This window comes from Ursus americanus, chromosome 9, assembly GCF_024610735.1.
Source record: "Ursus americanus isolate L20-20 chromosome 9, mUrsAme1.1.p, whole genome shotgun sequence".
Classification (NCBI taxonomy): domain Eukaryota; kingdom Metazoa; phylum Chordata; class Mammalia; order Carnivora; family Ursidae; genus Ursus; species Ursus americanus.
The window spans coordinates 44,530,961-44,548,348 of NC_142135.1; the positions used below are offsets into that span (position 1 = coordinate 44,530,961).

Here is a 17,388-nt window from a genome sequence, read left to right on the forward strand (position 1 = left end):
GAGAAAAGATAATATAGTATCATCTGTCTCCAATATAAGATTACAAGTGAGACATTACTTTTATTTTGAATCTTTAATAAAAGCATTTTCTGGAGAGATGTTAAAGGTAGAATTTGCTTTGAACATCTGTGTAAAGCAGTTTATGAAAGTAAAAGAAACCCAATTATTTGTATATATGGACATTTCTATTCAGAAATACACTATGTAATCACTGCACTAAAAGTGTAATAGATGTCAAGGTAAGTGGAATGGTGGAAACAGAGGTAAGAACCCAGTGGGTCCTAAATCTGGGTCACTATAGTTCTAGAAATCAGCTCTTCTCTGGATGTTTTTCTCCACTCCATTAAAAATATTTATAACTTTACTTTTTAAATATTGTCCCTTTTTGATTTCTGCGAACACACTTGGGAAAGAGGCAAAAGACTGTCTAAAGATGACAAAATCATCTCTTTCATTCAATATGTCTTCAACATAAGAAGTAAGAAACAAAAAAAAAGTGTTTTTTCTTTAAACTGAGAGTGCTGGAGATTCTTTTCAAGCACTGTTTCAACAATAACAAAAGGCTATCTCAGTTCTTTAAAGATGATGAAATTGGTATCATTAAGAAGTATACTGACATTTTTCTACTTACTAAATGCCAAGAAAACACTAAAACACTCTGTTACCATCCAAATCCTACTGGCTGCTATTTAAAATAAGCAATGGACAAAGAATTGCCACTCTCATGGGGTGTGTGCTGGAGAAGATCCAAGAACAGCCGCTGACTGTTCATGATTACACTTGTTACAGAATTGGCTATTTCACACCTAGGGACAACTTTGATTTCAATATTACCTTTCATTGAACAATATCCCTGAGAGGGTGCTGGCAATAATTAAAGCAAGTCTTCAATTGTACCCATGTTTAAGTGTATGTGAAAACTATACCCCATAGGTCTTGCTACACCTATATATTTGCTATATGGAAAATGAAAGAATGGTGTGAACTCTTGGGGGCATTTTGGGAGTGGAACAAAGAAAGGTATAGATGCTGTGTAAACATTTCAGAGTAAGGAGACAGTTTAGTAGTTAAATTCATAGCTTTGAAATTAAGCAGACTGAATCCCAGGACTACTATATTTTACTATATGAACTTGTACGAGTTCATTACTCTCTCAAAGTCTCAGTTTTTGCACCTGTGCAATGACCTTATAATAGTTACCTGTCTCATAAGAATGTGATAAATACAACTGAGGTTTTTTATATAAAGCACTTATACAGAGATGACACTCAGTGCTATCATCATCACCATCATCATTGAGACATCTAGAAGTTTATTTTGAATGCTAGATTCAAGAAGGGTAAATGCCATTTTTGTAACCTGAGTTCATAGATTACCAGAAGCATATTCTATTTTAGGTTCTTTATTTGAGTAAATATACCTGTCAGATGTATATCAATTCTTGACTTTGACTATCATTGTGTACTCTAGATGGTCTGTTGTTTTTAATAAGGAACTTGAGAACAACAACAAAAGGGATACATTGATTCAAACGAAATGAGGAGAAGTAGAAAAAATTTACATTATTTATGAGTTATATTTTATGTATTAATATGACTGAGTGTATATATTGGTCTTGTACATCTTTCTTTCTTTCTTTTCTTTTTTTTTTTTGAAACAAAATGATTGAAACCTGAAGGTAACTCTTCTGGTGATTTTTTTAGAGACTTAGGCTAAATAGGAAGATTTGGGAATAGGTAGAACTTTTGGCACCTCTCAAGTAATACCACTTCATTAGTCACCTTTTTGTTTATGCCTATAATATTAGATGGAAATGCAGCAGAGGTGAGATAGGGGTGCAGAGTTTCTAATTCCTTCCTCATTTTTGGAACTCAGTATGTTTTATGTTTTACAGCTTTAGGCCTTGATATCTACAAATCATGCTCAAAAGTTTTACTTCTTATAAGGAAACAATGAAATAAGGATGGAATAATGATCACAGCTGAAAGCAAAGCATTAGCATTATTTCTCTAGCAAAAACATTCTCAACTTTTGTATCTTTAACTTGTTTGCTGTGTAACGGTTGCCTAAGTATTTTTTTTTTTATTAGGACAAATGACTTGAACTTTCATATTGTTTTTGATATTTAGTCATTTGCCTTATATTCTCTTTATTTTAATAAAATATATTTTAATTACAGAATCGTATTTTACTTAATCATCTCTTCTCTCTAGAAATACCCTGTAAAATAACCTCTTTTTTTATTATAGAAGTATAAAAGTTTATGGGATGAAAGTTCTAAAATAGATTTCATGTCAATATAGCATACAGAGCTGGGAAAACTCCCTTTTCCACTTCAGCCATAGATTAGGTTGATTATTAGACTACAATAATATAGAAGTAATGTAGAATGGGAGATCAGAGTTAAAGTATTGTAAGGCCCTTCAATTATTCAGGAAGAGAATAGAGATATTGATTAACTCTAAATCTTGTTAAGTATTCATGTTAAAAATTTAAAGTTAGCTATTTAAAGAATAGAAATAGAGTGCATAATTTCTAAATAAGTGTGGTTTAGAAGAATTTAAAAAAACAGTAAAATCAATCCAACAGATTGTAGGAAAGGAGAAAATATAAACAAAAAATGGTAAATAAAGGACAAAAAATTCTGATGGTAAAAGCAAAATTAATCAGAAATTAGATTACATAAGAAAGAAAATTAAATTATATAATGCACAAGAGATACATTTAAAGGAATATAATTCAGAAATATTTAGAATTTAGAAATTTAAAAAAAGATTTACTAGGCAAATACTAAGCAAAAGAAAGCTGGTGTGAAATTAATATCAGGCAAAATACAATTTAATGCAAAACCATTAATAGGATGGTGTTAGCACATGATAAAGGAAACATTTCACCACAAGTATAAAACAATGATACTCTTATGTGCAAAGACAATGTAATCTCAAATATAAAAACAAATATTTATTTCATTGCAAGGAAAAGAATTTGAATATTTCATAATTATTCCAGAGGATTTTTTTAAATTACTACAGGATTTTTATATTCACTCATTACGCAAAAATTAGTACAGGAACTGAAGATTTGAAGAACTTGTTATCAAACCTAATGTAAGAAATATATATGAACCCTATTAACTGAAAACATACTCTTCAATAGCATATATGAATCATTTACAATTATTTTTTGCATACTAGGTCTCTAAGGATGTCTTTAGGAGTTCAGAAGAAAATAGAAATGTTCAGTATCATAATGTGAATTTGAAAAAATAAAATGAATGAAAAAGAAAATTAAAAACTCATTATTTCATCATCCAGACATAAGTATTATTAATATCTGACATGTAGATATCAGTATTTTTATGCAATTTGTGGCAGAGGCAGCTAAATGTTCCCAGATTGGATTCTCCTCCTCCTTGTTTCTCTTGAGAAACCACTCCTCTCAGATTTTAAGAGGGCACAAAGCTACTCAAGTTGTGACTACATTTTCCAGCTCCCCTTGCAGCTTTCCATCTGAGTGAATAATGTGGGTTAGTGATGATGTAGCTTCAGACATGCAGATCCTAGCTAGAGATCTGTGAACCCCTGAAAACAGCCTGCAACAATGTAGAAGTATGTGTGTGTGTGTGTGTGTGTGTGTGCACAAGAGCGACCACATGCATATTTCTCTGAGGTGTGGGTTCATAACTTTCATTAAATCTGCAAACCCCTATTTTCAAAAGAAAAAAATAAAATCTGTGCCCTAGAGGACATGAATTGTCAAGACAAAAGAAATATCTGAGGGGCGCCTGGGTGGCACAGCGGTTAAGCGTCTGCCTTCCACTCAGGGCGTGATCCTGGCGTTATGGGATCGAACCCCACATCAGGCTCCTCTGCTATGAGCCTGCTTCTTCCTCTCCCACTCCCCCTGCTTGTGTTCCCTCTCTCGCTGGCTTTCTCTATCTCTGTCGAATAAATAAATAAAATCTTAAAAAAAAAAAAAAAGAAATCCTAAAAAAAAAAAAAAAAGAAATATCTGAGTTCCTGGAGGACTTCATGGGGATCAGGTGACTGCATGTGCTGGTTCATATGGATGTTACATGAGTGAAAAATAAGACTATCTTAAGTCATTGTGTTTTGCGGTTTCTTTGTTATGGCACTTTGGTTTGTACTTAACAAATAGAGAATTATTTTATTTTATTGTATTTCTTAGTTTAATTGAATTGAATTTAAAATATGATCCTGAAGCTATATTTTAGAATCTGATTTTAAAATTAGCATAACATCAACAGTTTTCTATGGCATTACATTGTTTTATATCATTTTGCATACTGTTCTGTATATCTGTATATACATAGGCCATAATTTAAAGATTTCACTTTTGTTAGAAATATAGGCTGTTCCTAATTTTTCTCTGTGTTAAACAGAGTTTATTGCTGAGTTTATAAACATTGCTGAGTTGCTAAATCACTGTTCACATTTGTAGTTGTTTCTTTAGAATAAATATGTAGAAACAAAATGGCATTTTGATGTATTTAAGGCCTGTTGTTATGTTACTGAAGAATCTGTCAACTAGTTTTGTTCTAATGTATGCCCAGATGCTCACATCACTTTAGCAGTTAATCTGAATTTAACTGAAAAGTGGTACAAGAATCCTAACTATACAGCACAATAATTTCCCTACCAACTCTGAAGGCTGAAGTCACAACATTTTGTCTAAGAAATGAATTAATGTCATTTTCTTGATCCAACATATTATCTAATATCTTATCACCTTATTATTTTAGTATTTTGTATTTAAAGTTAAGATTCTCTTTTATCATGGAATTTCTTAGAAATATAATTAAGATAAAAAAGAAATATAATTAAAATATTTCTCTGCTAAAGCAGAATATTAGGCAAAAACCATAAACCTTATAGTTTTTGTCCCTTTTATGATTAATTGTTAAATATCAGAAGAATAAATTTGTTAAAACATATTTAGTTTAGAAAAACATATCTTCCTTAATTGCACTTTAAGGAAGAAAAATCATGAGAGAAAATGCTCCCAAACAGCTTGAAGTTTCTTTCAAAATTTTTAAAAATAAGTAATTATTTTTTTCAGCTTTTCTTTTTTAATTATGTTGGTTGTGCTTCTTTTGAGATGAAACCCTAACAAGAAATAATTACTGCATTTCAATAATTCTTAAGGCAGCAGTTTCTTATCTTAAATAAAGTATTATATCTGAGGAATCACTGTATTTTTTTTAAGATTTTATTTATTTATTTGAGATAGAGAGAGAGAGTACAAGCCAGGAGGAGAGCAAAGAAGCAGACTACCCACTGAGCAGGGAGCCCGACGAGGGACTCAATCCCAGGGCTCTGGAATCACGACCGGAGCTGAAGGCAGACGCCCACCAGACTGAGCCACCGAGGCGCCCCTCACCGTATTTTTACAAATTTGAATGTGGGTATGGGAAAAAGGAATTGGGAAATATTTTTTTTTATAATTTTTATTTTGTTACATTGGTCACCATACAGTACATCCCCAGTTTTTGATGCAATGTTCCATGATTCATTATTTGCGTGTAACACCCAGTGCTCCATGCAATATGTGCCCTCACACAATGAGAGAACAGAATTACTCCTTTTTGTTTTTTACAGTCTTCAACAGTAAATAGTGACCTTCACAGCAACCACATCAAAAAATAGATTTAAAATGATGTATTTAGGAATCATACAGATTTATTTTTTGCAGTGTTGTTTTGTTTTGTTGCTTGGCGCGGAAAATGGGAATTGTACTAAGTTGTTTAATAATAATGAAAACAGTTGAAATTGAACCCTAAATTTAAAAATCTGGTTAATCACTCATCAATTCAATCATTTATTCACAGAATAATTGACAACTGGGCAAAGCATTGTCCTGTAGGAGAGACAATGTACAAAAACAGCTATAAGTTTAGGGTAGAAATGAGTATAACACATAAGAGGAAGACAATAGTTCCCACTGAGGGAAATAGGAAAGTGTTTGTAATATGTTTTGATAGGTAGCATTTGACTACCCCAGAAATTAGGAAGGCAAACAGAATGTACAAAAAATATTTTTGAGAGGAAGAGCATGAACTACATGGGGACACTGAGTTGCTCAGGTGAATTTTCTTAGTTCAGGCTGCTGTCACAGAATGCCATAGACTGGGTGTTTTATAAACAATGGAAATTTATTTCTCAGTTTTGTATGCTGGAAATCTAGGATTGGTGTGCTAGCACAGTCAGGTCCTGGTGAGAACCCTCTCCTGGTTGTAGACTGCTGACTTCTGGTTGTTTCCTCCCATGGTGGAGAGTAGAGAGAGAAGACAAGCTCTCTCATGACTTACACGGATACTAACCCAAAAACATGAGGGCTTTACCCTCATAGCCTTATGTAATCCTAATTTTCTCCCAAAAGACCCACCCCCTAATACCATCACAATGTGGGTAGGGCTTCAGTATATGAATTTGGAGGACAATGCAAACATTTAACCCATAACATGAGGGAAATGTTGCAGTTATGAGAAGAGTAGTGAAAAAGGGACTTGGGGGAAAAAAAAAGATAATGGGCCAGATTGCAGAGGGCCTGATTTTGAGGTTAAGGATTCCAGCTAAGAAATTCTAGGAAACTCTTTCAGAAATTCTATCCTGACATATTTTGCTGAAAAACAAAACAAACAAACCAAAATATAAGAAAGAACATTTTACATTTATTCTTATGTTTAGTCTATTGTTAGACTTCTAAATTATGACATACCAGTGGGACAAAGATTAATCTTAAACCTAATATCCATGATATGGAAAATAAACCTGTCAAATAACAGGATTCCAATTTTAAAGCAAACCTGATTGAAGGAAAGATAGCAAAATAAGTGGACAGAAAAAAACTGAAATGAAGACATTTATGGGAAATTTTGACATTATAAATATCAAGTATTTTTAATGCTTATTATATGTTAGGATTTGTGCATGATACTGATAGAGTTATTTAAAAAATTTAAGTATGATTTCCCTTATGCATATAATCCCCACTACAGTGGTCATTCTGTAATAAAATTGGAAATTAGATAATCACTCAGCAACAAATGGCAGAAAGAGTATGGAGTTTGGTGTACTGACTTGGAGTTTAGGCTATAGCTCTGGCACAAAGTTGTATAATTTTGGGAAGTTACTGAAACTTTCAATGCTTCAGTTACATTATCCCTATACTTATCTTTACACTTTTACAATAGGACAAAGACTCCTTTTCTACCTGCCTCCTGCATCATTGGCGCTCTCCAATGCAATAATGCAAGTGAAAACGAATTTTATCTCATTGTTCTTGTTTCCCTAGGAATCTCTACTCTCCCTAATTACATATCTTGGGTTCTAGTTCTTGATCTTAGGGTCATATAGTTTACACAAACTTTCTTGAAAATGTTTCCATTTAAATATTGAAGACTGAGAAGTCTTAAAGTTCTGGGAAAGAAAATTGTGATGGTAAAATTTCAGGCACCTTAACAGGATAAGTCACTGCACTTTCTGGGCTTTAAGCTTTCCATCTATATGATTAAAGAGTTTTCAAATTGATTGCACAGAAGAATCACCTGATGAGCTTTCAAAGCTATAAATTCCTGGGCCCCATCCCAGATCTATCAAATCAGAATCATAGAAAATAATCACGGAAGATAGGAACATTTAAAATGAGTAATGAAAAAGCTGCAGTTCTAATCATAATCAGAGGCATAGATTTTGTCTATAAGACACTAGACTTACACAGTGCCAATTTTTAAAAGCTTTCTAGATTATCTGATGCACTGTTCTAAATTCTTTTTTCTGAGTCTCAAGGCTGCAATACCTAACTTCAAATGGAAACTAGACTGTTGTCTGGTACACATCGTACGTTGTACGTGGCATCTTGGGTAAGGAGAATTGTGATGATATTCACAGCAATGATAATGAAAAGAAAAATAAGAAACACATTTGATTAGTTTAATGTGACTAACTTTGGGATAATGATATGACATCAAATTAGTTACATTATAACCCCTCGATTGACAAGACAGAATGGATGAACATATCAGACTTGACCTTAAAGGGCACATTATGCTGCTCCTCAAATGTAATTCTGAGATATGGGTGGCTTCTATTAGTAATTTGGAATTTTTAGCCTACTTATGTCTTAATTGTAATGTTTAATGACAAGTGATATTGTGATATACTAAGAAATATACATTTGGTCTTCATTCCTAGTTCTTGACATTGAGCTCTTAAAACCTTTAGAATGTCCTTATTGATGGGATGGGGGGGTGTCCTTAGCTATTCATAATAAGCCCTTTTCAACCATACCTGAGTCCATGTTAATAAGGAGACTTGTTGGGTTGCTAGATACCTTTAGGATGGAGGCTGGTTGCCAGAGCAGCCAACCATGTGAGTAGTGTTAAAGCTTTAATCTCTACCCACCTAACCTCCATGGAGACCAGAGAGTCTGAAGATTGAGTTAATCACCAATGGCCAATAATTTACTCCATCATCCCTACGTAATGGAAACTCCACAGAAAACCTAAACTACAGGATTTGGAGAGCTTCTGGATTGGTGAGCACATGTAAGTGCTGAAAGGGTGATGCCCCTAGGAAGGGCATAAAAGCTCTGGGCCCATTGCCCTGTACATCTCTTCTATTTGGCTGTTCATGAGTTGTATCTTTCGTACAACTAGTAATGGTAAATAAACTGTTTTTTGAGTTCTGCGAGCATTTCTAGCAAGTTATGGAACCTGAGAAGGAGGTCACGGGGATTCCTGGTTTATAGCCAGTTGGTCAGAAGTACGAAAGGTCCAGGATATATGATTAGCATCTGAAGTGGGGTACCATCTTATGGGACTGAGCTCTCTTAACCTATGGGGTCTGCTTTAACTCTAGGTGGTGTCAGAATCGAACTGAATTATAGGACAACCAGTTGGTATCTGCAGAATTGGAAAATTGATTGATTTGGGATCAACCCACATATGCGATCATACAGGTGGAGAGCTTGAAGCCCAGAAGTCTCGTGTCAGAAATACTGTGAGTAGAAATAGATCTTAAGAGATATAAATAAAAAGACTTGAGACAATGGAAAATACAGAACCAAAATCATTATTTGGTGCTATAGAACACAAATTTAGCCTTTAGAGAATTCAGGTTATTAAGAAACAGTGACCTTTAAAGGATTATGCAGACATAGCCAAAATGTGTAGACATTAGTCCTGATACTAGGTATTATTAACTAGCAAGTATGGCTCGTTTTTCTTTTTACTTTCAGATTTACTTTAAATTTTAAAAAAGGAAAAGTAAGAGATAATTTGAAAGGTAATAAAGTTTAGCTCTAATTGGGGCAGTGGTTAGAATAATAGCATTAGAACAGCAGAGTTTATTTTTTTCACTGATTTTATTCATTTCAGATTCAAAAAAAGAATTGATTTGGTAGAAGTGCTTTACTGGATATTTGTTAGTTAGAAATGGTGGTGAGCTTATGCCTGAAATGAATATTACAAAGCTTGGGGAAATATTTTAATTTTGAAATTTCAGATGGGTTTCATAATTACCTCAGGCACTTTTTTGTCTGAGTATAGCATTAACAGTCCTATTCCCAGAACATACTGATGATAAAGTAAAATCGCTCCACTCATTAAAGGGAAAGAAGTGCAGATGGCCATTATTAATGACGAGGATGGGGACAATAATCATGAAAGCTTGGAAGCTTAAAAATAGGTATTAAAATGGTCATACTATTAATCATACCAGAGTCATAGATTATATCCACATAAACCAAACTTCAGATTAAGAATAGGAACAAAACAAAATCCATTGTCAATTTGATATTTTGGCTAAATCGTACCATCTGAGTAATTGACTGTCATTTTCCTGATAATTCCAAATCAGTGAGTTTGATTTAAGAACAACTACAATCACTTTATAACTTATGTACAAAAAAAATAATATATCTACTAATTTCATTTCTCACAAATGTCAGGTTTAGCTGGAATCCTTCAGAGGAAATTAACATAAAAATATAAAAATTTTTAATAGATAGTTTTAGGTTGAACTTTTTTTGAAAAGAGGAACTAAGGCAGATGACCCATCTTTCTTGGCCACAGCACATTTACTAATATCTGGTAAATGTATTAAAACAAAACCTAACAAAGACCAATAACAAAAACAATTCACATTACTTTCCTAGCTCAGTAAATGTATTTGCCATTATTATTATTTTAAAAATCATATTTGCCTTCTCATATGTACAATATTTCTGTCAGCATTGTCTGGACAAGGTAACCCAAATTCCCACTGCTTTAATGCATATTTGCACAGTCAGTTGGTTTTCTCACAGAACCATGAAGTTGCATATTAGGCCCTAAAAATATCCAGATGCAAAGAAATAAAAATATTGAGACATTAGGGGAACAGAGGAAGCTTTCATTTTATAAATGTAATTAGAACAACCTGACTTTACCCCCAAGAGGCATAAAGTTGACTTTGTAAAAATATAAAAATAAATAAAATTTTAAAATAGCAAATAAAGGGGGACATTTATTCCTTTTATCATTGACCTTTCTTTGAAAGTAAAATATTGTATATCAGCTCATCAATAGAAACATAGGTTTAGGGTGTGTCTGTTATGTAATATTGTAAATGGAGACTTTGCCCACCCCCCATCTGAGAGTGTGGTAGAGTTTCAAACCAAGCCAATAAAAAAATTGAGAACATGATCTGACATTTCCATTTAGGATGCATAATTCTTTAAAAGAAAGGCAAAATGCCAGCAGGAAAAGCAATCACTAATGTCATTATTGGTCTAAATTCTGTCCTCCCTGGATGGGAACACACAAATAGGAATCACTCTCAATAAAAAGGCTTAAGAAATCACTAATTTTCAGTTAACCTCTTGAATATGATTTAGTTCACTCTGCCCTGAAGTTAGCAGCCCCTGGGGTACCACCCTACTGAATGGCTGTGTGATGTTGTCATATTACAGTACTTCTCCAAGTGTAGTCCCTAGACAGGAATATCAGCATCCCCAGGGACTTAATTAGAAATGCAGATTCTTAGCTCTGCTGTAGACCTACTGAATCAGAACTCTGGAGGTGGGGCCCTGCAATGGGAGGCTTAAAAACCATTCAGGTTATTCGATGATGCTCAAGTTTGAGAACAGCTGTTCTAAGTCGTGTTATAGAAGATAACAGGTGAAGGTCCAGATGATTACAGAGCTAATTAATTCTTTTGGCCAGAAAAATCTCAAAGTTAAATGTTTTCCTTTTTATAGATGAGGAAATCACAGATTAGGCAGTTACTTGTTAGCCGATACAGAGCTGGGACTTGAAGTCAGGCCTTCTTATTCCAGGTACAGACAATATTTTATTCCCTGCTGTGATGTACCTCAAGCCCCATGCTACCCTCTTTGGTCTTATAAACCCCATTGGTATTTAAGGGTGAGTAAGTGTGAGGTTGTCTATTCTTGTATGAGGGTGAAATTATTAAAACATTTTCTAATTTAAGCAGAAAATTCTCTGCTAATTATATGTGGCTACTATAATGATAATAGATATTTTGAAAGAGGAAACATTTTTAAACATACCATTGACAAAGATGCTTTGCTTGAACGAACTTCAGTCAGGCTCCCAAAACTTCTCCTTAGCCCATCTGTGCACTTCCTTATAAAATCCAGTTTTAGCAAAAATTCTGCTAAGTCAGTCTAGCAAGAACTTCCTTCTACTGATGTCTGATATTTGATCACTCTCAATATCTGATATTCCTCATCCTCCACCATACCCTAGCTGATGTCTGATCAACCTGGCCTGTCTGCAGCAATCCTGGTCCTGTTAGGTCAATTCATCCAGAATCCTCCTTACCTCTGTTTCCTCTTGGTAAATTTTCATCCACTGACTCCCAACCCTGCTGCTTGGCCATAAACTCCCACTTGCTCATGCTGTATTCAGAACTGAGCTTAGTTCTATTATGAAGTTTCTTTTCCCCTAGTGTACTAATCTTGAATAAAATCTGTTTTTACCACATAAACTATTGTCTACCTCTGTTTTTCTCTTTGGCAGTTCTGGTGCTGTGATTCAGATAGGATCGGATCACATTTATCACTGGACTACTGGATCACTTACCCAAGACCTTAAGTGGGCACCTTTGAAGCCCTTGTCTTCATTCCTGATTGACTGATCAGGGATCCACTGGCTCTGGACAAATGTCTATTGAAACTGGTAAGGGCATATTTTGGTTCCTAAGATTATAAGTATACTCCAGAAGCTGGGTTAGGGTCCCAGATGAATGGAGGCCAAGTTAGCTTTCTAAGTTTCTCTGTTTATAAAAGGCTGGGTTAAAGTTCCAGCCAAGCAGCTGTTTATAAGATTTCCTTTAGAGTGATAGGCAAACAGAGGCTGGTTTAGAGTCCTAGGCATCTCTGTTTATAAGAGGCTCTGTTCCACAGCAAGCAACAGAAGTTGTGTTAAAGTCCCAAGATTCTCCGTTTATAACTATAAAGGTACCATTAGTTAAGAACATGGGAGCTTCTGAGTTGTCTGAGAATCTCTTTTTTGACGCTGTTGACAATAGGAGCAACCAGTTTTGTCTGCTTCCTTTCTTGCTGGCATGGTTTTACTAAAGATAATTTAGAACTTCAGTGACCTCTTTCAGAAACAAGATCAGTACCAACTGACTCCTCTAAAACCTCTTCCTTCCTATCACCTCTGTTCCTCCTTTCTCCTTTTACTGTTGCCTTTGATCTTCCCTCCAGTTCCTCCGAACCCTTTAATATATCCTTCTTCAAACCCCTCTCTTCCATCCCCCGTATGCACCCCGCTGGAACTTTGCCCTTCCTATTCCAGCCCCTCTGTCGTTCGAACTTTAGGTCCTTGCCCCAACATTGGGGGCTCTTCAGGGACTCAGGGAAGAAGTTACTTTCTGAAGCTGAAAGGAAAAAAGGTTGATTGGAAATAAACTGAATATTTTATCCACTCGGATGTCTTTGGAGACATTCAGAACAGCCACTGGATGTCTCCTCAGCCTAAAAGGTAGTCTGTAGCTTGTATAACATTACATATCAGGGCAAAACAAAGTCATAAAAGTCTTCACAAATATTGGTAAAAGACTCATCCCTTACTTAATAAGTAAACTCATCCCATTTTCAGACACAATTTGGATGAAAAGATAAAGTGGAGATAAATCAGTGATTTTTATATTACCATGTTTTACTGACTCAGAACTAAAATGTTAGAATAAAAACTATAAGATCCCTATTTGTATTTGTTTATATGTTAATGTAAGTGTGTACATATGCATATGTTATGTATATGTAATATTTTTCTAGCTCCAGATGAAATTTAAAAATTGTTTTATAAAATCCCTTAAAGGGATTCTATTCACTTTGAATTAGAGATAACTGACCACTTATTTAAATTAAATATTTCTAAAACTCCTAGAAATATAGAAACAAACCCAAATGTTTTTCAAGTTCACAAGTGACATGAGTAAATCTTTGACAAATAAGATTAGTTTAATATTGTTGGTTTAATAAAAATGGATATGTCTTCTGAGTTATCAATGTTAAGTGTAACGAGCAGACATTTATTCTAGTTGGGTTTACTAGTTGAATAAGATAATATTACCTCTACTAGATGTTTAAGATAATAATATTGTAAATCCGATCTAAGAATAAACTCAAATGAACAATAAAAAATGAATGAAAGCAGTAAAAAAAGAGCAAAAGGGAAAAGTTATATGTTTAACTTTTTAGGTTCTTTGCTTCTAAAATATTTTGATATTTGCCTGATTTAGCAAAAAATAAATTATGATGGCTATTTTTGCTTAATGTCTCATCAATTTTCATGGGCATTCAAGTATAATTATAAGGACAAATGAATTATATTGATATAGTGGGATAAGAGCTTATAAATGAACTTTTTTATTAAGTTATAATTGACACATTATATTAGTTTGAGGTATATAACATAATGATTTGATATTTGTATATATTGTGAAATGATCATCACAATAAGTCAAGTTAACATCCATCATCATACATAGTTATAAAAAAATTTGTGTGTGTGATGAGAACTTTTAAGGTTTACTCTCTTAGCAACTTGCCAATATTTAATACAGTATTACTACCTTTAGTCACCCTGCTGTACATTATCCCCATGACCTATTTATTTTATTACTGGAAGTTTGTACCTTTGGACTCCCTCCACCCATTTCACCCATCTCCCCATCTCCTACATTTGGGAACCTCCAATCTGTCAATTTGTTTTCTGTATCTATGAACTTTTTTTAGATTTTACATATATGTGAGATCTCACAGTATTTGTTTTTCTCTGTCTGACTTATTTCACTTAGCATAATGCCCTTAAGATCCATTCACATTGTTGCAAATGGCAAGCTTTCTTTCTGTTTATGGGTGAATAATATTCCATTGTAAATTCATACTACATTTTCTTTATCCATTCAACAATCGATGGACACAGGTTTTTACCATATTTTGGCTATGTAAATAATGCTGCAAAGAACATGGGGGTGCATATATATATTTTCACATTTGTGTTTTTGTTTTCTTTGAATAAACACCCAGAAATGGAATTGCTGGATCATATGGTAGTTATATTTTTAAATTTTTGAGGAACATCCATTCTGTTTGCTATTGTGGCTGCACCAATTTACATTCCCACCAGCACTGCACATGGATTCCCTTCTCTCCACATCCTCACCAGCACTTGTTACTTCTCTTTATAGGTTTTGCTTGGATTTACCTTGAGTCTTACTTATAACAACATATTTATAAATCTATTTTAACTTCATAACAAGAAGTTTGAATGCATTCTAAAGTGCTACATATGTACTCTTCTCCCACTACCATATTTTATATTTTTGGTGCCATATTTTACATCTTTTTATCTTGTATGTCCCTTAACTAATTATTGTAGTTATTGTCTACCTTGTCTTTTAACCTTTATATTGCCTTTATAAGTGATTAATTTGCTACCTTTACTATATATTTATAATAGCCAATGAAATTTATACTTTCCTGTTTTCTTCCTCCTCAGTAGCACCCTTTCTTTTCAGCTTAAAGAAGTTCTTTTAACATTTCTTAGAAGGCCGATTTAAAGGTGATGAGCTTTTTTTGGCTTTTGCTTGTTTGGAAATGTCTTTATCTCTCTTTCAATTCTGAGTGATAACTTTGCCAGATAGAATATTCTTGGTTGGAAGGTTGTTTCTTTCAGGACTTTGAATATATCATGCCACTCTTTTCTGGTCTGCTGAGAAATCTGCGGATAGTCCTATGGGAGTTCTCTTTTATGTTATAAGTTGTCTTTACTCTTGCTGCTTTTAAGCATTTCTCTTTTTCCTTAAAATTTGACATGGAACCCTGGACTTCGTGCATCTGGATGCCTCTTTTATTCCCCAGGTTAGAGAAGTTTCTACCTTTCATTGCTTCAAATAATTTTTCTGTCTCTTTCTCTCCCTCTTTTCCTTCTGGGACATCTGTAATATAAATGTTGGTCTGCTTGATGTATAATAAGTCCCTTAAGGTATCTTCACTTTTTTTTCATTTTTTTTCCTGCTCTGATTGAGTTCAGTTTTTTTTCAGAAGAATTTGTTCCATATGTAGCTGCAGATTTGTTATGTCCATGGGAGGACATAAATTTGTGATCTTCCTACATTGCCATTTTGAACTAGAACACATCCAATTGCTTAAAAAAAAAGAACTCATGATTTTTGTTGGCAACTGTGAAAATAAATAAAGTAGACCTCATTTAAAACGGAGTTGGAAAACCCTAAAGGGGGAGCTTTCATGCACTTACCACTGTACTAATTGTAGCCTACATAACCAGCAGGAAGAAGAAAGATAAGAATTATTTTGATATGAGAATTTTATCTTAGGAATTTTATCTCCCACTTTTAAGAAAAAGAAAGAAGATCCTTTCTTGTTCCAGCAACAATGTACTACACTTGCAGCCAGTGAGAAACCGCCACAAGCTCAAACTCTTGTTCTCTCTAATGAACTTCTGTTCGAAGAACCCATCCAATTTCTTCCTAAAATCTAACAAAAGCTGACCTTCCTTTATCTCTTCTGACTTGCCTATGGTTCATGATAGCTTGCATGTCCTGAATTGCAGTTCCTCTGCTATTCCCAAATAAATTCATTTTCCGAGTAAAGTAACTGGCTACTATTTATTTATTTATTTATTTATTTATTTATTTATTTCATTTCATTTTATTTTTTTAGGTGCTCAATAGCTTTATTTTATTTATTTATTTATGTATTATTTTTTTATTATGTTATGTTAGTCACCATACAGTACATCCTTAGTTTTTGATGTAGTGTTCCATGATTCATTGTTTGCGTATGACACCCAGTGCTCCATGCAGTATGTGCCCTCCTTAATAACCATCACCGGCCTATCCCAATCCCCCATCCCCTTCCCCTCGGAAGCCCTCAGTTTGTTTCCCAGAGTCCATAGTCTCTTGTGGTTCATTCCCCCTTCTGTTTACCCCCCCCTTCATTCTTCCCTTCCTTCTCCTACCAATCTCCCTGCTATTCCTTATGTTCCATAAATGAGTGAAACCATATGATAACTGTCTTTCTCTGCTTGACTTATTTCACTTAGCATAATCTCCTCCAGTCCTGTCCATGTTGCTGCAAATGTTGTGTAATCGTTCTTTCTGATGGCTGAGTAATATTCCATTGTATATATGGACCACATCTTTATCCATTCATCTGTTGAGGGCATCTGGCTCCTTCCACAATTTAGCTATTGTGCACAATGCTGCTGTGAACATTGGGGTGCATATGGCCCTTCTCTTCACTACGTCTGTATCTTTGGGGTAAATACCCAGTAGTGCAATTGCTGGGTCACAGGGTAGCTCTATTTTTAACTTTTTGGAGGACCTCCACACTGTTTTCCAAAGTGGCTGTACCAACTTGCATTCCCACCAACAGTGTAAGAGAGTTCCCCTTTCTCCACATCCTCTCCAACATTTGTTGTTTCTTGCCTTGTCCATTTTTGCCATTCTAACTGGAGTAAGGTGGTATCTCAATGTGGTTTTGATTTGAATTTCCCTGATGACTAATGATTTTGAAGAGGTTTTCATGTGTCTGTTAGCCATTTGTATGTCTTCATTGGAAAAGTGTCTGTTCATATCTTCTGCCCATTTTTTTATTTGATTATTTGTTTCTTATGTATTAAGTTTGAGAAGTTCGTTATATATCTTGGATACCAGTCTTTTATCTGTAGTATCATTTGCAAATATCTTCTCCCATTCCATGGGCTGCCTCTTAGTTTTTTTGACTGTTTCCTTGGCTGTGCAGAAGCTTTTTATCTTGATGAAGTCCCACAAGTTCATTTTTTCTTTTGTTTCTCTTGACTTTGGAGATGTGTCATGAAAGAAGTTG

General features: G+C 34.3%; 1 protein-coding gene across 8 annotated transcripts in view; it reads left to right on the forward strand.

Annotated features, from left to right (window-relative positions):
• Window positions 1-17,388, forward strand: part of LOC123797905 (uncharacterized) — a 242,911-nt gene that overhangs the window by 216,085 nt on the left and 9,438 nt on the right. For all 8 annotated transcript variants that reach the window (XM_087864761.1, XM_087864758.1, XM_087864757.1 and 5 more), the window contains 3 exons: window positions 5,251-5,421; window positions 8,880-9,020; window positions 12,044-12,202. The gene's annotated coding sequence lies outside the window, so the exon portion shown is untranslated. The remainder of the gene's footprint in view (window positions 1-5,250; window positions 5,422-8,879; window positions 9,021-12,043; window positions 12,203-17,388) is intronic.